Source organism: Stomoxys calcitrans, chromosome 3 (assembly GCF_963082655.1).
Source record: "Stomoxys calcitrans chromosome 3, idStoCalc2.1, whole genome shotgun sequence".
In the NCBI taxonomy this organism is placed as follows: Eukaryota; Metazoa; Arthropoda; class Insecta; order Diptera; family Muscidae; genus Stomoxys; species Stomoxys calcitrans.
Genome location: NC_081554.1, coordinates 106,560,607 through 106,583,905, shown reverse-complemented (window position 1 = coordinate 106,583,905; position 23,299 = coordinate 106,560,607). Strand labels below are relative to the sequence as shown.

At 39.4% G+C, this 23,299-nt stretch overlaps 1 protein-coding gene across 3 annotated transcripts in view; it reads left to right on the top strand.

Moving 5' to 3' along the window:
• Positions 1 to 23,299, top strand: part of LOC106093872 (monocarboxylate transporter 9) — a 233,821-nt gene that overhangs the window by 79,797 nt on the left and 130,725 nt on the right. The window contains exon 1 of one of the 3 annotated variants that reach the window (XM_059366039.1): positions 3,750 to 3,961. The exons of the other annotated variants lie outside the window; for them this stretch is intronic. The gene's annotated coding sequence lies outside the window, so the exon portion shown is untranslated. Of the gene's footprint in view, positions 1 to 3,749; positions 3,962 to 23,299 lie in introns of those variants that run through there. 3 annotated transcript variants of the gene reach the window in all.

Below are 23,299 nucleotides of genomic sequence, written 5' to 3'. Positions count from 1 at the left end.
GGGCAAATATCTCTGGAGATCGCCTGTCTCAGCAACAGCATGCATAGAGTAGAGGCAAACCCACCGAAACAGCCCTTCACGACCTAGTGGGCTACATAGAGGGTTCTCTCGCTGTCAAGGAATATACAATGGTACCATTTCTTGACATTGACATTGATTTGACATTGCTTGCAATAATGTTATGTGGAGTTTCTAGCCATCAACTCTATCGTAAGAAAGTTTATTAATAACTAACTTACTAAAAGATGCATTACGGCAGGCTTGGGAAAAGATGCATTACGGAAAGCGTAAAATACCCGGGTGTTTTGCTGGACAGGAAATTGATCTTCGAATCCAACATTTTGGAAATGGCAAGAAAGGCAACTCTTGTCCTATACACCTGCAAGAGAGCTATTGGCAAAGGTTGGGGGATTAGACCGCGCGTCATCATGCATTGTGTATATATTGCAGTTGTCAGACCTATAATGCTATATGGTTTGTGGTCTGGTGGATGGCGCTTCAAAAGTCCACCTACTGTTCAATTCTCAACTGGATCCAAAGAATGGCTTGTTTGTGCATCACAGCCACACTGAGGACCCATACCATGCACTGAATTAAATGCAACATCTTATGTCTGTGGATATTGTGGCTAGCCAAATTGCTGCGACCACTGCCATGGTCATGAGGCGAACACCTTGTTATCTTTGATACAATGTCCGATGTTTCATGCAGTGTGGATTACACCCTACCTGAGCCCCTTTTTGATGCAAAAAAATGGACCACTATTCCTAATAGTACCGATTGGAAGTACGATATTCCTGTTAATATTGGGTTGCCCAAAAAGTAATTGCGGATTTTTTAAAAGAAAGTAAATGCATTTTTAATAAAACTTAGAATAAACTTTAATCAAATATACTTTTTTACACTTTTTTTCTGAACACAAAAACAGCCCTCGACTGTCGCAGATCTCTCAATGAGATGGCTGAACAGTTCAAAATTCAATTGTAAAGCAGACGAGCTTGCGAGACAAGAAACTACCTTACACATTCCAGGGGAACTGGAAACTATGGGTATGCCTCTAGCTACGCCAGATAAAATTTGTAGTCTTACGATCGTTTTACCTCAGGATTCGTCAATTGTGTTAGAAACTACGGCTTTGGTTTCGCATCATGTAATATAGTGAAAATGACAACCATGCAATTTTTTTTTTGTTGACATTCGCTTTCATAACCCTCCCTCACTTCCTTTTCCGACCGGCTGGAGTAACAAGTATTTTTTGAACATTAATTTGTATCGATTTAATTTAAGGCATAACTCTTATTAAATAAATGAATTCCCAAAAATAAAAGTTATGTTCCATCAATATCGAGTAATTTGCCGCCATTTAGTGTTTCGGAGAATCTGCAATCTCAAATGCAACAAATACATTGATCCGGACCTTTTTGTATCTCGTCCTGTGGACATTTGGTCAGGAGAGGATTTTTATCCGAAAATACTGGTGAATGATTGTTTGCAAAACCATACCAGGCTCGTTAATGGCTCAAAATAGTATTGGGTTGCCCAAAAAGTAATTGTGGATTTTTTAAAAGAAAGTAAATGCATTTTTAATAAAGCTTAGAATGAACTTTAATCAAATATACTTTTTTTTACACTTTTTTTCTAAAGCAAGCTAAAAGTAACAGCTAATAACTGACAGAAGAAAGAATGCAATTACAAAGTCACAAGCTGTGAAAAAATTTGTCAACGCCGACTATATGAAAAATCCGCAATTACTTTTTGGGCAACCCAATATATTCAGTTGGCTGTACAATGTACTTTAAGCTGTGTGCCGATTGATAGCAAAGTTGTAGGGTTTTTAAAAATATGACGTTTTGTGTGGTGAATAACTTTTAAATAGCCCAGGCGCTAGTAAGATTTTAGACAGAAGCAAAGCAAATTTTGACGGTTGTAAAGCAGAGTTTCAGGTTGCTGCTTACACACACACATTTATTTATTTATGATTTATTCATGATTTTGTTAAATACTCGTGTCACATTGTCATTTGAAGATTGATGATAAAGAGCAACTCTGATTTTGTGTATGTTAATAATTCGCGCCATTTTTCGTTGTTTGTGTGTTATGGTTCTTAACTATAATACACACTCACAACCAAAACTCGTTGACAGATAGTGCACTTCGCGAGAAAAAATTGTACTCAGCTGTTTACACTACCTGGTAATTATTTCATGGTTTCATTGCGCAAAGTCTCATGTCAATAATTGTAAATTCATTTGCGTTTTGGTAACCAACTTGCGTGCGGCATAACTTAGCTGCCTACATTTTTAACAGACGTCACTTAATTTAAACGACTTATTTGGCTAATAAGTAATTATTATATTATTAGTTTATTATCATTGGCAACGGGATTCTAAAATGTTGTTATTTAAGAATTATGGACAAAAGTACAGTTTTGTGCATGACATAATTTACAGGTAGTGTACCGTTAACAGCTGAATACAATTTTTCTAGCTGAATACAATTTTTCTAGCTAAATACACTATCTGTCAACGAGTTTTGGTTGTGTGTGTCAATTATGGTTAAGAACTATAACACACAAACAACGAAAATGGCGAGAACTAGTAACATACACAAAATCAGAGTTGCACTTATCACTGATTTTGACAGATAGTGCACTCAATATTTTGTGGTTGGGGAACTGCCACTACCTGCAAATGAATATATCTTGAGTTTATTGAAATGATGACGCCGCCGTTTAGTGATTTTTCAATAACGGTGTCAATAGTTTGTTTACCTGGCATGAGTTTCGTTCATCGTTTTCATGTAAACAAAAAAAAAAAAAATAGATGCAAATTTGCATTAATTTTTCGCGAAGTAATGGATCGTAAAGAAGGTACCATGCACAAAACTTCCTAAAATTTGGAAATAATTAATACAGTTGTCTTTAAAATAACATTACATGTCTTACTCGCCGTGTTTTCCTATTTTTTAAAGCAAAACCTAATATATCTCCATATTGCACCGTTCGCATTTGCAATATAACTGCTCGCAGTAATGGAAAATATTTTTCAAAAATATTCATTACGCAAATAATTATTATTTTCTGGCTTTTCGCTGTATTATGCGCGCCACACATATTGTTTACTTTCGATTTCTGATGAACGTCAAAATTTGTCAGTTTTAGAAAAAATCGTCGATTGGCACAGCAAAATGAAATTTTTTTTGCACCAGTGTAAAAAACTACCCCGTACGTTATTTTTACATCTCACCATAGGAGATTGCTATCATTTGACACACAATTGGCACACGCTCTTACTACCCAAAATTGATTAAAAAGCGGCCAAAATTATAAATCGATGTTTGTCTCCATCTTGTATTCTACACAGGATGCCCTAATAAAGTGAGGTCATGCGAACAGCTGAGTACAATTTTTTATGTTTGCTTCGAATTTGCAGTAAATCTCAATGTCAAAGACTTGATAACACTGCTGCGACATATGCCACTCGGGGTAGGTTCGTTAGGGGTACTTTTTCGTTGTTGTGCTGATGACCTTACTTCTTAGTTGTACCATGTATTCAATGCAACTTTTTTTCAGTGGCGACATAAATGTCCTGGCTACAACAGAAAATTTCGCTAAGGGTGCATACTCAGCCTAAGATATTTGTTTTATAATTACATTACCTTGGTACTATGCCATGTATAAACGGTCAACATTTTTTGACAGGCAGTGATTCCATGCACTGATACAGGTAATGTCTAAAGGTTGTATTTGGATGACGCCGATTCAGCATTTCACTGGCTTTATGAAAAATGATTATCTTTGGGCATTGAACGCTACTTCAATATTTATCAATCTTGAAATTTAAGCTTATGCTATCTGTAAACTGTGGTGATACGCAAGGTATTCAAAAAAACTCTCTTTGTTGTTGATGACAATCTGCTAAAGGCTAGTTTCCGACGGTGTTAAAATAATTCAATTTATAAGGTAATTTGTCTTACATCAATGTGGATATTTCCATGTACTGGAACACTTCAATGAATTGTGCTTGATGCTACTTCATATACATTTGGGTGAAAACTTATCTTTGTCGATAGAAAATACGATTGTATTTGCAACGAAATTTTAGGTTTAGTCTTGTCAATTGGTTGCATATAACGTTAAGAAGAGAAGGTATATTTTGCCGCTTCGCACTCTTTAAAGGCGGGTGCTTTGTTCGTATTTCACTGTAAAAATGAAAGTATTTTTACTATTACTGTTAATACCTAATTTAAATAGGTATGTTACTTTCATTCATTTCTTATAAATTTTAAAAAATTAATTAGCTATGGTATCAGGCAGCTATGCCGTAGTACTGATTCTTTGGTTTAAAATAGTACCATGCTTGGCAGGTGCTGGAAGCAAACTTCAAAAAAGGATACCTAAGTTGAAAATGTAGGACACCCAGTTAATTGCTTAGATACAAACAGCATGTAGAACATTGCGGAACGCCCTACACGAGGTTTTGCAGAAAAAGTGCCGGAGTGCCTCTTACACTTCTGATCCGTGCCGGGATTGAGCAGAATCCTCTGTTCTGTCTGGTTTGGGTCCTGGATGTACTGTCAGTCATACGATTACTTCGCAAGCGTCGTCGCCTTCGGCTTCTTTGTTGTTGTTGTTTTAGCCACATTTTCATCTGGAGGTGGGGATCCACGACAGCTTTTGTAGGGAGCAAGCTCGTTCCGGTTCAAAGGACCATCGCCGCGGGAATAGGATAGCCATTGGTTAGTTTAAGGTGCTAATAGCTCGCCTTGTCATATCGAGCTTCATAGGCATTCAGGCTTTTTGCAAAAGCCGGGGCTGATTGTCCCCGACTGCCGTTGCATGCCTCGCAGCTAAGGTTCTCGTGACAGCAATGAACACCACTCAGATCGGACATCAATGTTCCAGCCAGTGTGGTGCTTTCCCTTGACGGGCATTGTTGTTGTACACTGAGGTGACAGCCATTGCCGATGATGTTGTACACTGAGGTGGCAGCCCTTGCCGCCCAACCGGTTACTTCTTCGTCGCCGGTCTATTCGATTCGACCGACGTTTGATTTTTACGGTGTACTTGGGTGCGGGGTCATACGTAGTAAGGGAGAAAGAAGATTTGACAGTGAAGGCCAGGGAGCAGCCGTTGTTGCTGTTGTATCAGTGTGTTGTGTTCTATCTTTCGTCTACTTGATTCTGCGGAAGGATTCCAGGAAGTCTGCAACTAAGGTGGGGTGCGCCCAGAGGGATCTGGGTCTGGCTGGGCAGTTTAACGGAACAGACATGCACGTTGGCATCAAATGCAGTTTATGAGCCCCTCACCGATTTAAATTTTTTTGCAGGTGATAGCGCTTCATATCCTGAAGTCCTTCTCTGTGGGAAGGACCCGGTTCCTGAGATGTAGGCCTTTTAATTTTTAAATATAATTGCGAATATCTCCTTTAATAATGGAAAATAAAGCACATCTTGTAGCTTTTTAATAACCTTTTGAACGACGTATCTTTAACCCTTTTCGAGCAACAATAAAAATAAAAAAATTGAACAAAATTTTTTTAAAAACTGCAATTTTACAAAAAACTTCCTAATTGTGTGGTTCTAATCTACGAGGTGAAATAATAGCCAATATCTCAAGCTTTCATTTAATCCCAGCACGGGATAGCTGTGAGCACCACACATGCTGGAACATTGAGGTCCGATCTGTTTGGGGTTCATTGCTGTCACGAGAAGGATAGTGGAAAGCTCCATGCGAAGTAGCTGCAACGGTAGTCGCGGACAATCAGCGGTAGCAAGTGAGAAACCGGGCGGCACCGGCTCTTGTACAAATACTGAGTGCCTGTAAAGCTCGATATGACAAGGCGAGCTATTGGCGCCTTTAAATAACCAATGTCCATCCTATTCCCGAGGCGATGGTCCTTTGGACCGGAACGAGCTTGCTCACTTAAAGGAGCTTGTCGAGGATCGCCACCTCCACATGAAAATGTGGCTACAACAACAATAACGAAAAAGCCGAAGGCTCAAATGCCGACATAAAATTCTTGGCCATAAAAATATATAGACATATCGAACCAAAAAAATCAAGTTTATTATTTTAGATAAAAAATACCCTTTTTATTCAAAATTGGGGAAAAAACCTCTATAAGTTTTTAAAAATATAAGCTCTATAAGGACAAATTAAATTTAAAAAGTTTAAGGTTCTTATGAATTCAATAGAATTTTAGATAAAAAATCCCTTTTTTATTCTAATTACTTTCTCATAGTTCCAACAGTAAAAAACGTCTAAGATGTCTAAAAAAGTAAACTGTATTTAAACAAATTGGACTGTTCAAGTTTTTCCATGAATACAATAGTATTTTCATAAATAATCCCCTTTTTATTCTTTATTGGGGAAACTTTGCCGGTCTTTGGTAGGGCTTAAGATTTTCTCTTCTCTCATTGTCCAACAGTAAAAACAAGTAAATTTTTCTCAAACATAGACTCGGATTTTCATGTAGATCTACCTTAAGGCGCCTGGGTGGTGGATACCAATCTATAAAATGATGATTTGGATGGTGTCTTCGCACAGGTAGGATCTTTGTCTCCTGATAGAGATGGTCCACATGAGACTGCCCGTCGTAGTTCGGAGGGCAGCATTCTGACAGATCTGAATATTATTCCTCTGCGTGTCACAGAGCTGACGAGACCACACTGGCGCTGCATAACTTACCACAGACCGGCCAATTGCTTTGTACGTGGTCCAAAAGGTTTATTTGTCTGCACCTCAAGTGCTGCCAGCAATTTCTTCTTTTGACTTTATCGCAAATCGCTGACGGCTTGCCAGGATACGTCACTCAGGAGGTCAGGGGATGCAATGGTGTTGTCTGGCGAGGTGCTGCACCTCCTCGTAATCCTTCAATCTGATCTGCCAAAGCTATGCCACGCTAGTCGTTACCTAGGTGAGAAAGCCATGAAATGTGATACGTATTAAAGTCCCCTAGAACCAGATGATTATGGCCGGATAATAAATCACTTATGTCGGGGTTGTTAGCTTGGCCATTAATCGGGACACAGCTAACAACCGTTGGTATGTACACATTGTATAGCTCTATCTCGGCAGTACCGGACCTGTTGTATCACAAAGGGCAATCCCCCACCTCCATTCCTTGAGCGATCCTTACGTTGCACATTGTATCCGTGACAACTGTGCAAGCTGCAGGTGTTGGTCAGCTTTGTCTTTGGTCCACAACCTCATCGATCTTGCCACGGAGACCGTTGCAGTTTAGCTGCAAAAAACGATACATTACCCGGCTCTGGGCTGGCAATATTTGGGCTGGGATGCTGCCGTTCTGTTTATTGCCGCACGAGAACGCAGAAGGTGATTACGACGACGCTTGTTGGGATACATTTGGAAATGGCAATTTTTCATTTTTTGACATTATTTATAATTTATTGAGCACAATTTAGGCATTTATTTTAACTCACATGCTTTGAATGACTTGTTTTTGTAGCAAACGAGTCGTTTTGCACTTATTAATTATAAAGGAAAAACGAGTCGTTTTCAGAGCATTATAAAGGGAAAAACCAGTAATTTGCTCAAAACAGCTTTAGTTTGAAAATAGTATAAAGTATTCCTTTCATGGTATTTTTTCAAAGCATTCCAGGTCTCTTTTGCACTTTTGATATACCTTATGTGACATAATTGATCATCCATAACTAGTAATCCGATTGTTGCCCTTAAATAACTGTCTTCTACACATTTTGCTTCCTCTGCAACAGTTCCATTCTGAATTGCAAATTGGAAAATTAGCATAATTGGAATTATTCAATTCTGCAAATCGTGGTTTTGCTTCAGAAATGCGTTGCGTAGTATCCTTTATTTGAGTTTATCCATAACTGACCTTAGCATCGAATTCTTGAAGTTCTTTAATGGCCATTAGCCTTTTGAAATTACACAGCCGAGGTCTTTTACACAGCAATTCGATTTTTATTAGAATAAAATAATTTTTTCACATACTTTCATGGACAAATAAATTCAAAGGTAACAAGATAACATTAAAACAAACATACAAAGTACAAATTAACAAAGTTTAAAATTGAACGTCAATTCAACACCTTGAATGTCAAGAAATGCTAACGTTGTATATTCCATGAAAGCAAGAGAAGCCTCTATATTGCCGATTAGGTCGTGAAAGGCTGTTCCAGTGAACTTGCCCTAACTATATACATGCTGTTGCCGAGCCAGGCTATCTCCAGGGATCTTTGCCCTAAGATATGTTTCTATCAACCTCTCAAGAGTCTTCAGCATGAAGGATTACAGACTACGAAAATCTTTCGCTTTCGTATGGTACGGTATTCCAGCTCTTGGAATGAGAATGACTTTTGTGCTCCTCCATCCCACAGGTATATACGACATGCTGATACAAGCAGAGTATACCTTACTAAGCCAAGGAGCCAGCCTGTCTGACACAGCCCGTAATCCAACCGGTAATACATCATTTTTGACTTAAAGGAGTCGAAATTTTTTGTCAGCCAAAGAGTTTTCGGCTCAGACACAATTTCCTTAATAACCTCCGACGAATGCAGACCAGACCAGACCAGTCAACCTCTTCTAGAGCCACGTTGTTCGTTGGATAGTTTCCCGGGAAGTGTGTGTCAACGAGTAGTTCCAGTGTTTCCTCACTGTACGTGCCCATGCGTTCTCTGACTTCTGAATATATCCCAGCGTAATAGGCCTCGAGAAAAGTATCTTTCATAGCCTATATTTATCCTCCACGGAGCTGCAGAGTTCCACCCAAGATTTGTTCTGAGTCTTTCTCAAATCGCCCTTGTATTTTCTTAGATCAGTGTTGTGCTCTAGTGGCTTTCGCTCTGTTAAAGAGTTTTCTGCAGCCCTTCCTTAGACCAACCAGTTCTGGGGTCCACCATGTTGGTCGCTGTTTGCCCCTTGGCTTGGCACTAGGACATGCTGATAATCCCATGGCAGCCGTTTATACGTACCGGATTGACCCGATGCAATCTTCATCGTCATGGGAGAGGCATATCCCGGAGTGCCTTCTCCACACGCTTCTGGTCCGTGGCGGGATTGAAAGGAATCCCGGATCCTGGTTCTGTTCGGTTTGCCAGAACCGTATCCATTATCGGCCTGTGTCAGCGAGATGTAACCGGTGCATGGAGTGGGTACATTTCCGATCTTGCTCTGGCCTGACGTCACTACGGGAGTATAGTCATACTGAATATTTGGCAAGGTGGTGTGCGAACATAGACAGCAGTGGGTCACAAGCATCATCGTCGTCGCCTTCTGCGTTCTCGTCGTCGGACTATCTGATCACAAAAACAGCCCTTGACTGTCGGAGATCTCTCAAAGAGATGGCTGAACTGTTCAAAATTCACCTGTTCTGAGTGCCGGGCCACAGAGTATCCCAGGGAATTATAAAGCAGACGAGCTTGCCAGACTAGGAACTACCTTACACACTCCAGGGACACTGGAATCTGTGGGTATGCCCTTAGCGACATGCCCTTCAGAACCAGGCCCGAAGGGCAACGAATGATATATGTTCACAAAGAGGGGACTGTGAGCATTTCAAAACTATGTGTCTTTGCTGTCATTGACTAGAACAGACGTCTCAGTCATTGTATCTGTCTTGACAGTTCACTGTCTAATCGGATAACATGCTGACAGACTGAAGGTTGCCACCAACGACTTTTGCAGAAGCTGTGAGGACATTGAAGACGAAGAGACTATAGAACACCTTCTGTGTGTGTGTGTCCAGCACTAGCAGTCAGAAGGAATTTCACTTTAGGTTCTCATTTCTTTGAGAACCTGTCTGATTTAGCGAATATGAACATTCGCAAATTATTGAGTTATTTAAAACGATCTGGATGGTTCAACGGTAAGAACTAGAAAGCATCTTCCTGCTTCTGTTTCTGTGTTATCACAATGGACGAAAATCTCAAAGTGAGTCTGATGCCAGACTGCCATTAAACCTAACCTAATGGCTAGGCTTACAAGCCCGACATAAGTGGGCTACTAGCTGGTGCATCACATTTCATGGCATTCTCCCCTAGGTAATGACCAGCGAGACATAACTTTGGCTGAGCAGATTGAAGGCTCCACATTTTGTATGGTAAATGAGGGTGCCCCCACTAGGATTACGAGAAGGTGTAGCAGCTCCCCAGACATCCCCATTGCATCCCCTGATCTCCTTAGTGACGTATCCTGGCAAGCCGACATTTCGGTAATGCATGGTCCGGTCGACAGGCCAATCGATTACAAACGGGTGTGAGTTCCTGACAAGTTTTGTATTCCTGGTGAACATCCTAACGTCAGGGAAGAGAAGACGAATATCCCTGGAATACACGCCATGAAAATAACGATAGGGCAATACAACGCTAGGACGATGTTCAAGGGAAGCAATAGAGTCGGATACCCTACTGTCCCCAATCAACACCATCGCTCTCCGTTGAACACGGTCAAGTAGCTCCAAGGATGATTTTTGAGCTCCTGCCCATATATGAGAGTTATATTCCATCCTCGGCCTGATGTAGGCAGTATAGATATTGAGAAGATCATAAGAGGTGTAATATTTCTTGCACCGCTTAAGAAAGCCCAAATACTGAATGCTTCTTTCGACACTTCGAATACGTGTTTTGACCAACGGACATCACATTGTATATCGACGATTGAAGTGGTTCAGTGAATCGCTTGTGAGACAAGGAACAGTACTGCGTCTTCTGTGCGTTAAAGTCTACTCTGTTCACTCTACCCTACTAGGAAATGGCCAACAAATCCTGGAAGAGCTTCCATGGATGAGACCATAATATTAGATTGAAAAGTTTTATTGAAGTGAAGTTTGAAAAAATAATTTCTCGAACATACAAATACATAAAATCATTGCCTAGTAACATAATAACAAAGAACGATACAAGTAGATATTAATTTGTTAAACATATACTTCAACACTTTCCCTTGTTTAATTAAATTATATTTAAATGAGTACACAAGTACTGTAAACGTGACTTTGGTAAAGGCTTGGTCATCATATCTGCGAGTTGATTTTCAGTTGAAACTTGAGTCGTTGACAATAAACCTTCTGTTACCTTTTCACGTACGAAGAAGTGTTTTAGATCAATGTGCTTTGTTCGTTTATGAAATTCTGGATTCTTTGATAGACGAATCGCAGCTGTATTGTCTATATTTATAATTGGAATGTCCTTATAATTTATTATGTCCTTGAAAAGTCGTGTAAGCCATATTACTTCTTTTGCGGCTTCACTTGCAGCTATAATTTCTGCTTCAGTTGTTGAAGTTGACACTGTTGGTTGTCGTTGACTCATCCAAGATAAAGCTCCACCTGCATAAGTTGCAACAACACCTGTTGTAGAACGTCCTGTAGTGACACATCCACCATAGTCAGCATCGCTGTAACATTCTAATAGCTTGGGTCCTTCTTTATTATAAGCTATTCCAACATCTATGGAACCAGCTATATATCTGAATACTCGCTTGAGCTTTTGAATATCTTCACAAGTGTAGTTGTCAAGGTGTCTTGATAGATAACCGACACTATATGCCAAATCTGGTCTTGTTCCTAGCATCAAATACATCAGAGCACCTACAGCTTGTCTATAAGGAAACTCGATTCGTGCTTTCCCTGGTTTTGAAATGCATTTGACTGTATTTTCCATTGGTGTTGAAACTGGACGACACTCTGAGAAATTAAATCTTTCCAAAATTTTCTTGGCATAAGACTTTTGAGAGATTCTAATTTGATCATTGCTGTTTTCAATTTTTATACCAAGAAAGTATGAAGCTTCATTAGAAACGATCTTGAACTCTGATTTTAAACTGTTGAGAAAATGCTCAAGTTCTTCTTTGCCTGATGCAGCTACTAAACCATCATCGACATAGAGAGCAAGGATTAACTTTTTACCATCTTTCTCTCTTATAAACAAACAGCTATCTGCAGAGTTGGCCTTAAATCCATGTTTCTTTAAGAAATCTCCCATTCTTTTGTTCCAACATCTGGGTGCTTGCTTCAAACCATAGAGACTTCGTTTTAACAGACAAACTCTATTTGATCCATCGTTAAAACCTTCTGGCTGTTCCATGTACACGGTCTCGTTCAATTCACCGTATAAAAAGGCTGTAGACACATCAAATTGTGACAAATGTAGTCTTTCAGTTGCAGCAATACTTAGGACAGAGCGTATACTAGACATTCTTGCTACTGGACTGAAAGTTTCATCATAATCTTCACCTTCCTTTTGTTTAAATCCTTTTACAACCAGTCTTGCCTTGTACTTTTCAATGGTGCCATCTGATTTTGTCTTCACACGATATACCCATTTCGAGGGAAGTGCCTTTGCTCCATTAGGAAGATTCGTGAGTACCCAAGTTTTGTTCTCAATCAATGAATTCATTTCTGATTTCATGGCTTGTATCCAATTGATTCTCTCTTCACTTTCAACAGCTTCTAAATATCTTGATGGAGGTTCGGTTTGACAAACAAAATCATGTGCCATCATCACCATCTCATCGCTGACACAATTTGATATAATTACAGTACGATTTCTTAAGCGTTTCACAATAGTATTATCGCACGTATCATCTAATTCATCTCTTCGACGCTTTTTACGTTGGATTTCTTCAAAACCTTCAAAGTCTTCTAAATCACTTGTCGAATCTTGATTTTCGTTGTCGCCATCTTGGAGTTCGGCATCTTGCTCTTCGAAATCCTCTATATCATTTGTGGAATCTTGATTTTCGTTGTGGCTTTCTAGCGGTTCGGCATCTTGCACCGCTTTCTCTTTAACTAATTCTTGTTGGTATTCATCTTGTTCTTCACCTTCGTGATTATATGGACCAATGCGTATTGATATTTCTTTCCCATTTTTTTCTTGGATATTATTGGAATTCTTGTTGTTTTGCTCTTCATCTTCTTTAACTTCTTCATTAGCACAACCATTTATTTCTTCGGAAAATATCACATCTCTTGATATTTCTACTATATTTTGTTCTTTAATATAGACACGATATCTACTGTTGCCTTCTTGTCCATTTTCTTCCTACGCTGACTGGGAACATGAACATAGCATTTTGATCCAATAATTCTTAGGTGTTTAATTCTAGGTTTCTTGTCGCACCATAGCTCAAATGGACTTTTATCCTTTTCTGACGATTTTCCCGTTCGATTTAAAATATATATGGCTGATTTCACAAATTCGGCCCATAACGACAAAGGAAATTCAACATTCTTGTTTGAGTTCATGAATGTTCTTGCCATCTCTACAATGGTTCTATTTTCTCTCTCAGCACCACCGTTCTGTTGAGGTGTATATGGAGCGGTAAACCGTTGACTTACTCCATGTTTTGCCAGAATTTTCTTCACTTCTGCATTGTTGAATTCACCACCATTATCACTAAGCAATGTTTTAACTGTGTGTCCTTGAGATCTGGCATGTGCAACCATTTTTATTAATGTATCCTTCACATCTGATTTGTTCTTCACAACATATCCATAACGAAATTTTGTGTAATCATCCTTATAAACGACAAGATATTTACAGCGGTCAAAAAAAGTATTCATCATTAGCAAAATTGATAATAAATTCACTTATTTTGGGTAATTGAAGAAAATTTAAAGTAAACAAATAATGCAGTTTTATGCAATAGTTTATTTTTCGTAATATGTTTTAAAATAAATTCAAAAAATAAATTTAATTAGCGCAAAAAATGCAATTTTATATAATAACACCAAAAACAGAACAAAAAAAGTATTCATCATTGATGTGCTATCATCAAAGTCAAATTCAAATATTATTTGGGAATCCCCCTTTTCTGTTTTATTTAGTAAAGGAGGCTTTGCCCTTGACAGCAAATATTTAATTTCATTGAAAATATAGTTTTTGTCAAAATGGGTCGTAAGCAAAACGAGGTTTCTGATGAGGTAAAAGTTTTGATAATAAAACACCACAAGAATGGTTTAACTCAAAAAACTATCAGTGAAATATTAAATAGACCACGATCTACTATACAATCCATCATCAGAAAGTGGACAGAAACGAAAACTGTTGACAATAAACCAAGATCTGGTCGACCAAAAGCACTTTCAGTTGGAGATGTGCGTTGGCTAGTGCGGCAAGTTCAGAAAACTCCGAAGACAAATGCGACCATTCTTCGTAAAAACACTATGGAATATTTAGGGAAGGAAGTTACTACACAAACAATTCGAAATACACTCAAAAGGCATAGTTACAGAGGAAGAACTGCACGTAAGAAGCCCTTTATAAATAAAATAAACCGAGTGAAAAGGCTAAACTTCGCAAAAATGTATGTAAAACAGCCCGAATCATTTTGGAAAACAGTCATTTTTGCAGACGAGAGCAAGTTTAATCTTTTTGGGTGCGATGGAAAGGTCATAGTGTACAGAAAACCAAATACAGAGCTTGAAGAACGAAACACAGTTGCTACTGTAAAACATGGTGGAGGTGGTTTAATGGTTTGGGGGTGTATGGCGGCTTCAGGAGCGGGAAATCTTGAAATTATTAATGGAGTAATGGATCATAAGTATTACATTGACATTTTAAAGAGGAATTTAAAAGATAGTGCTGTAAAACTTGGGCTTGGTAATAACTTTCAATATTATCAAGATAATGACCCCAAACATTCTGCTTTAAATACCAAGATGTGGATGCTGTATAACTGCCCCAAAGTCATTAAAACTCCTCCTCAAAGTCCCGACTTGAACCCAATTGAACATCTTTGGGAACATCTCGAACGCAAATTGAGAACGCGCAATTTTTCGAGCAAGAGTCAAATGCAACAGGTGATAATGGAGGAATGGACTAATATAGACCAAAATATAACCGCTAAATTAGTCCAATCGATGTCAAACCGTTTAAAAGAAGTTATAAGACGCGGTGGTCGAATAACAAAGTATTAATTTTTTTAAATTATGTTATTTATTTTTTTGTTTTTTTGCAATGATGAATACTTTTTTTGTTTAATTTTTTGTGCTCAGCTGTAAAATGGCCCTTTTTGTTCCAATAAATACTATTTTTTTCTTTAAAAAAAATGAAATTGTGTACATATATATCACACAAGCACTACTGCATCATTAGTTTAATATGTTTTTATTCCAATTGTCTTTTGTAGACTTATTAAAAAAAAAACATTGAATGATGAATACTTTTTTTGACCGCTGTATATTCTCTAAATGAAGAGGGAAATGGTCCGCAAACATCTGTCGATATTAATTCTCCTGGAGCTTTTGCAGTCTCACGTCTTCCAAATGGTAATCTTGGCAACTTACCAAAAACGCAAGGCTCACAGATTTCACTGTTGTTCTTTACTCGAATTCCCATCTCCTTTTCTAATTTCTCCTTTACATGCCGTTTATCTTGATGTCCCCATCTTTCATGGTATAATTGCAGTTTTGAATTTTCTACAGAGAATGAAACACACTGATTTGCAGACACGGGTCGAAAATCTATTCTGTATAAAGTTCCATTTGGCTCACGGTGTCCACATAAAATTGTTTCTCCATTGAGATCTAGCTTGCACTTTTTTATTGTCGAATAAAACTTACTTGAGGGGTTTCTGTCATGTGAAGCCAATACAGAAAAAAGGTTTCTTGATATACCAGGAACATACCAAACATCATACAACTCCACTGTCTTCTCAGCATTGTTTACTTTTGATAAAACTTGAATTGTTCCTTTTCCCATTGCACTTAAAGTCTCTTTACCAGCAGCTTGTATTGAATGTGGTTCTTTGAATGCTTCGTAGTCAATAAAAAATTCCTTCGCATTTGTTACGTGCCTTGTTGCACCATTATCAACCCACCAATCGCTGACAGATGTGCTCAAATTAACTTCATTTGACACCGAATGAAGAGCAACATTGGAGTGCGATGTATCCAATTGTTTTGACTTACTTGGCTTTCCATCAGCTATCCACTTTCTGCAGTCTTTAATCCAATGTCCCTTTTTCTTGCAATAGTGACAAATGTCATCTTTCTTGCCATTTGCAAAATTCTTATTTTTTCGCTTCTCATTTAGAACCAATGCTTCTTGTTTCTCCGAAATCGTGTCTTCAGATTTCTTAAAATTTCTTTCAAATAAACAAAGTTGCATAAGAAGTTCATCTAACGACTTATCTTCATCTCGTGTGAGCATCATCCAACTGGATTTAAACATTTCAAATGATTTTGGCAATATGTGTAAAATCTTGCATATCAGGAGCAATTCTGGTAATTTTTTTTCTCCTTTTATTACCAAACCAGCATTGATTTCGTTCCATAAGCTCTTGAGCTTGGATATATGTGTAGAAACATCGCTTTCTGCCATCCATTCGAAAGAAAATAGCTCCGTGCACATCTTGAATAATTGATCTTTAGATGTCGCTTCAAATTGCTGATGCAGCGCTTGCCAGACATAACATGCAGACTCTTTATCCATTACCTTTATGGAAATGTCATCCGAAATTGTGTTTGTGATCAGACTCTTGGCATAGTTGTTAGCTTTTCTGTAAAAATCACAACGTTTTTTGTGTTCTTTTTCTTGAGCTTCTGTTACTCCTTCTTCCAAGGGTTCCGGCTTTGTAATTCTATGCTCAACCACATCCAGAGCTCCCTCGTAGTAATCTAGAAGATCCTTCACCTTCCGCTTCCAAATTGGCCAGTCCGACTCGACACATAACGGCTTTATGTTTTTGCAAAATTCCATTGTAATTTTCTTTTCTTGATACCTCTTTTTCACAAAATTAATTTCTCCAATATTCTTTTTTTTTTTTTTTTTTTTCACAGACTTCAAAAATTTTCACAATAATTATTTTATTTTCTTCGAGCTTGCTGGGCTCATAACCTATTAGATTGAAAAGTTTTATTGAAGTGAAGTTTGAAAAAATAATTTCTCGAACATACATAATCATAAATACATAAAATCATTGCCTAGTAACATAATAACAAAGAACGATACAAGTAGATATTAATTTGTTAAACATATACTTCAACACATAATGCGCCTCCTGTCCACAATTTCTTGAGAACTGGGCCTATGGTCGAATGAATATGAATTACACAGACTACTGTTGTCGGCAAATGAGTAGACTGGATTCAAAGTCTGACCCAATAGATCGTCAATGAAAATAAGAAAAAGGGAAGGGGAAAGGACAGAGCCTTGTGGCACACCTGCGGTCAATGTATATTCATATGATGAGAACCCATCTAAAACAACTCGTATAGTGCGATCTCTGACAAAGCTCGATATAAATCGAACGAAGTTATTACCGACACCAAAAGCGATAAGCTTTGATAAAAGTGCACCGTGCCAGACCTGAGCAAGCGTCGAAGAACACTTACAAAGGACAAGTGTTGATATACCGTCCGGGCCCGGAGATTTATTACAATCGAGATCCGCAAGGACCCCTTTAACTCCATGTGTTCGAAAGAATATCTGAGGCATCGAACTAGGTACACTTTCAATCACGGGGAGTGTATGATTGCTAAACTGCAAGTAAGAATTTCCTGCAAACATTTCAGCCAGTAGATTAGCCTTATCAAACGGGTCAGTGAATACCTGATCACCCTTAATAAGAGTTGGGATGGCCCATGGGTTGCCCTTTACTCTTTTTACGAATGACCAAAAGCTCTTGCTTCCTCTCGGAGAAGCAATACCTTTGGCACGAAGACGCTGTTCGTAAAGAAACTTTTCTTGTCTAAGTACTCCGACACACGAAGTTCCTGTAAGTTAGAGCAGCATTTCGGTATTGGCATTTTTGTTCAGACGCCAAGTCCTGAATGCATCCTCTTTTGATCTGACAGCATCTCTGCTTGCCTGGTTAAACCAAATTTAATCTTTTGATTTAACCGAAAAATTCTCAGTCGAAATAAACGATCTCATTCCTATTAATATTACTTCCTGCACCATTTCGTCAGAAGCATTTACTTCGCCGTTTAGAAAACAAAGTTTCCAAATAAAATGCTGGAAAAATTCGTTGAGTTCAGCCCAACGTGCTCCTCGAGAAAGAGATAGAGTGTGATACCCTGGAATGTGAAAAATCCAGAATCCTCACTCACCTGGGTTTCACATAAAGCGAGGACATCAGAATATACCGCGAAAAAGTTCGAACGTATCCCTCGTATGTTGGCAAAATGTATTCTAAACTCACCAAACATTATGCCAATCAGAAATATTAAACGTTATCAGTGTGTACAGTGTATTCAAACCTGATCTTTTATCGCCGTGCATACCCCTAGTGTTCTACCTTAAATAGCGGGGTGACAGCGACATGAGAACAAGAGCGTCAACCACTGCTCACGAAGCGGGAAAGGAAAGGGGCAACGAGTACACCACAAGCAGAAAGAAATGAAAGCCCTTTGTATGGTGGAAAAAAAAAACGATTCGCGAGTGCTGCCAGTCTGCCCCGGCGCAGGTAGCGATGGTTTATTGTTATTGTCGTAGTTTCGGCTTCATTATTAAACAGGTGAAGAGGCTGAGGCGCGTATTGTTGTTATTATTTCTTGTATTTGATTTTTTAGTGACGCAAGTGTTCAGCAACAACTGCAGAGTCGTCGACTTATTCCCCAACCCCACCGCTTCTATAGACCTTCAGTTTCAACTTGTTGTATCCCTAGGATACAACTCCTTCAGACTCAGATCTTGGCAATCTTTTTTAGGCCGCAATTATACATCTTAATTGAGCGTTAATCTTCAAAGGCAATTAGTTTGTATCGGTCCCGATACTATTACTGAAAGGATGTAAGAAGGAGGTCAGTATAGCTTTTGGTATCATAACGGGACACATTGAACTACGAGCTCACTTATGCAAAATAGGTGCGGCAGGTGATAGAACATGTAGGGCGTGTGGGATGATAAGGCGTTGGAGCATTTCCTACGTCTATGGCTAAAGAATTAAGGATTTTGTAAGAAGAACGGAACTCCTAACTCCATTTTTTATTATCGATGTTAGTTTTTACAGGGCACAAAAATCCGATTATTGGCTTAGGTGTATGTCCATAGTGGTATGTGGCGGATTAATATCCGCATCCTTTTTTCAACCATAACTAAACTAACTATCTTTTCCTCTTCAAAATAATACTTACATCGTCCTCCCGTTTGTAACTTATCGAAGTAATGATCTGAGACCTAACAAAGTATACGAGGTCTGATGAAAATTAAAAAAAAAAAATTCTAAATTTGTTCAAAAATTATTTATATATTCATCAATAACTATCTTGTCCCCCTAAAAGTAATACCCCTCATATATTTTTTTAATTTTTTCCGTTTTTTTTCCAATCTTCGAAACACTTCGGAAACACGCGTTTTGGTTACACAAAACTTAATACAGTATCTTTGATCCATTTTTTCGAGTAGTAAAAAATCGAAAGCACACCAAAACACGACTACCCTTTATATACCCTGCACTATAGGATGGGGTATACTAATTACGTCATTCTGTTTGTAACACCTCGAAATATGCGTTTGACACCCCATAAAGTATATTTATTCTTGGCCTACTTTCGAAGGAGTAAAGCTAGCCGCTTGAAATTTTGCACAAATACTTTTTATTATAGCTGCCATATAAACCGATCTTGGGTCTTGACTTCTTGAGCCTCTAGATGGCGCAATTCTCGTCCGATTTAACTGAAATTTAGCATGAGTTGTTTTGTTACGACTTCCAATAACTGTGCTAAGTATGGCGTAAATCGGTATAGAACCTGCTGTAGCTGCCATATAAACCGATCTGGGATCTTGACTTCTTGAGCCTCTAGATGGCGCAATTCTCATCCGATTTGGCTGAAATTTTGTATAACGACTTCTCTCATGATCTTCAACATACGTGTATAATATGTTCTCAATCGAACATACGTAATTTAAGATCAAACATACGTAACTTAAGAAATTTTAAAATAAGGGTTATTTTTTGATATGTATATCCGGATTTTCACTTTAAGGGCTTTTGCACATGCATTTATCAACCGAGCTTATCAACATTTTGAACAACGACATTCTCTCTGAGTCCTAAATATGTACGGATTTTGGCCGAATTTAAAGCAAAATTACCCTACATCCCCCATGTGGTGTAGCATATCAAGAGGTCGACTTTGTCTGATTGTAGCCCATCCTTACTTATTAAATACACAGAAAAAATACTTACTTTAATTGGCTATGACAGAACATTTGTTCCACTTGCTGGAGCTTCTTCATCCATACTGTCAACATGACATGCGTGTAACTGTGCTATCGTCGTCATACAGCCAGTGGTTCATACGTCGCCTATATTCTCAATTAACGCAAACTGGTCCATATATTTTACGAAGAATCTTTCTCTCAAATACTCCCAGCACTGTCTCATCTGCTTTCACAAGTACCCATGCTTCAGAACCATATAACAACACGGGTAGTATCAGTGTCTTGTAAAGTGTAATCTTCGTCTGTCGAGAGGTGGCCTTGGTCTAATCTAATTATTTTGTAGCGGACGTGTTTTTATTTCGCTCTTCAAAGGAAAAAAGTATGTCCATATGTCGGAATAGGTACTACCTATTACGAAAAAAAAAAAATTTAAAGCCTTTTGGAGTAGGCCTGAAATGGACTCCATAAACATCTGCGGTGGTCGCCTCAGACCGTAGCGTGTTGTCTTCCCCTCCTATAGGTGTGGGTGCCTTGACACCTGTAGTCGAGTGTAATGTTTCAAGCGCACAACTAGTCGTCAGAATAATTAATTAGGAAGAGACATATAAACCAGAGAGATGCACAGTTCGTCCCCAGCCTTTAAGTAAAGGTGGTGTTTCTGACTCGGATTCAGACAGAGACTTTGTCAATGAAACAGTCATCGCAGCCGAATCAAGAGATGAGGCATCGGGATGACGGCAGAAGTGAGCGATGGCTTTGCTAAGCTCACCAGCAGAGCGAGGAAGCGATCCGGTGCACGACGAAGGAGACAGAGGAGTATGTACCGGCAGCGTAATCGGGCGAAAGTGCAGGATGCTGGAAGCGATAGAACTGACATTCCAAGCACTTCTTTGGAAGCTGGATAAAGAGTCAGATCTACCAAAGAGCATAAAACTACTAAAATGCTGAAGAAGAATAAAAGCTCCCCGCTTTCAAGTACTCTGGGAAAACCAAGCCAGCCCTTCCGCAATGATGACTCCAGGCAGTGTCCTGCGGAGGTAGACAAAGTCGAAACAGAATCGAAGGAAGCGCGCACGACCACTGAGGACTGTGACTTCCAATAGGAGGCGGAATGTATTGATACCGTCAAACAGCTCGTTAGAGGTATTCACGCTCCCTGGGAGGGCGCAAAGCTCGACCTGGTGAGAAAGATGGATATCCCCCAGCTCACAAAGTCTACGGTCTTCATCAAGGGAAGGGGCAGTAAATTTGCGACGGAACGCATGTTGGGATTCTTGGGCAAGCAAAACAAAGGTTTGGTCGCAGAGAAGTGGGAGGTCTTCCACAGGGAGGAGAAGGAGGAAGGAACTCTCTTTGTAGTTGTCATTGATCAAGTCTCCGTGACAAGTTTGGCTAAGACTAAAGGCATGGCGCACTACGGGAGCAAAGCTGTCTTTTTCACGATTGGGAAGACTAGGATAGGCAGAAATTTTCATTTAGCGACATCAGGCCGTGCGGTGGCAGGTGACTCAACACTGCCAAACAAACAGGAGGCCGACAACGAGACAATCACTGCATCTCTCAATGTTGGAAAGACTAGGAGAAGCAAAGATCCCAATACTAAACTATCAGGCAGTGCAGTGGCGAGAGACCCAACACAGCCTAACAAACAGGAACCCGACGACGGACCCATCACCGAATTAAAAGTTCGGAATACTGGGATAGGTAAAGATCCTAATATTGAAACATTAGGCAGCGCAGTTACTGGAGACTCAATGCAAGCCAACGAACAGGGAGCCGATGATGGTACCATCACTTACTCCCAAGAAGCCCTTTTACTTAAGATTTGGAAGTCTAAGATAGGCAAAGATCCTAGTATTGAAACATCAGGCAGTACAGGGAAAAGAAACGAATAGGGATCCAACGATGGAACCATTATCGAAAGAGTCGGAAGACTAGACTAGGCAAAGAACCTAAAACTATGACATCAGGCAGTGCAGTGACAGGAAAGTCAATGCAGTCTAAAGAACAGGGAGCAGACGATGAGATCATCACCTACTCCCAAGATGCCCATTTACTGGAGGACCAATGATTGAGGTAATCCAGATAAACCTCCACCGGAACGGGACTGCTACACACGCTCTGATAGAGAAAATCAGCAAGGTCAAGATTCATATTGCCTTAATTCCGGAGCCATGGACGACCCGGATCAAAGTTTCTGGACTGAAGCATATCAACTACCAATTATTCTATGCTAACACTGGTACTCGGTCGAGGACCTGCGTTATTTGTCATAAAAATTTGAATTATATATTTTCTCCTGAGTTGTCAACGTCGGATGCAACTGTGGTGAAATAGGGAGACGGTGGAGCATACCTGGCATTACATTAACTGCCTTTCGACTCTCCGACACCGCCACCCACGTCGGAGCTGCAACGGCTGGAGAGGAAAGCAAACCCGACAGGAAACGAGGTACTAATTGGGAGCGATGCGAACCCTCACCACATTTCGTGGGGTAGTACCAACACTAACAAGCGGGGCCAAACCCTCGTACAGTTCTTGAATACTAACGACCTAATAAACTTAATATTGGTAACACCGCTACCTTTGTTAATAGGATTAGGGAGGAGGTATTAGATGCGACGATATGTTCAGAAAATCTAATCGATGAGGTTCAGGATTGGAGGATCTCCATGGGCCTCCTCTTTCTCTGACCATCGCTAGATTAGGTTTAGAATTGCACGGCCAGCGCTGTATCCGATAAGTTTCCGGAATAAGTTGAAAACCAACTGGACAAAATTCGGAAGATTACTCAGAAGAAAACTTGGTCAAGATAATTTAGATTGTCCAAGCATAGAAAACATTGACGAAAATGTCAACAGGATTACGACTGCACTGGTGGGGTCCTTCGATGATAGTTGTCCTTTTCGGGAAAGGAAATCAGCCCAAGAAAAACCCTGGATGTCCGGGGAGATTCGCAATATTGGGAAAGAGGTCCGCAGATTTTTTAACAGAGCACGTCGTAAGAGAGCGGAAGTTTATTGGGATGTGTATTACACACGGCTCAAGGAATACAATAAGATTACCAGAGCGGCAAAACGTGCCTCATGTAAGCTTTTCTGCGAACAGGTCGATAACGTTAATGACGCCGCCAAGATAAAAAAGTTTCTCCCAAAAACCAAATTGAAACTATAGTAGACAACATGGGAGTGAGGGCAGAGACAAC